An 847-nucleotide genomic window follows, 5' to 3' on the forward strand; every position below is an offset into this window, starting at 1 on the left:
TTTTTAGCGCATTTTCTCATTTATGAAAAAATGCACTATTGTGCTCGCCATGTCCGTCCGTCCTTCCGTCTGTCTGTTTGCCCGTCCGTCCGTCTGTCCGTCTGTCTGTCCGTCCGTGAATTCACGTTTTCGTCGACGAGAAAATGCGCTCTCTGTCACTCGCTGCAGTGAGTACTGAGTTATATTTTTTAGTTTTCGGTCCATGCTATAATATACAATGCATTTATTATAATACATTTTATATATTATAATATTTAGTATATATTGCTTGTGAACTTTACAGGAATAAAGCAATACAAGAAAGGCAATCACTGCAGTGACCAATCACCCATAAATCTAATCCATGAACTATACCCACTTATCATGTTAGAGTGATAATAATCAATGCAATAACCATTTATTAATCATCATGAACCTATCTATCATGCAATTTTTTCTGAACCACGAGAAAAGAAGGACCAATGACACCTGAACCTGGAAACGCAGCCACTAAGCTGTATAAGTGGATCGTTGACGCTCCAAGTATGAACGCGTTCAAGAACAGACTAGATAAAGCTATGGAAAAATATATGTTCAGATTTGAAATGCCTAGCTCCTTATGGAACCCGGTGGCAGTCTAGTAGCTACTTCAAACTATCGTCAGTCATGAAAAGATCCGGTCAAATGACACGACCCAGTCAGAAATCGCCGCAGTCTGGAAGCCAGCCGCGGGTGAACTTGCCTGCGCCAACGCTCGCCCCAGCGCAACGCCAGGGTGATCAACAGCGCAGGAATGTCCACAGCAGCGCAATATTGTGGCAGCGCTTCTCGGCCTGGAAAGGGCCTGCTGCCGCAGTCAGTCTGTCCT

This window comes from Hyalella azteca, unplaced genomic scaffold, assembly GCF_000764305.2.
Source record: "Hyalella azteca isolate HAZT.00-mixed unplaced genomic scaffold, Hazt_2.0.2 contig7409, whole genome shotgun sequence".
Taxonomy (NCBI): Eukaryota; Metazoa; Arthropoda; class Malacostraca; order Amphipoda; family Hyalellidae; genus Hyalella; species Hyalella azteca.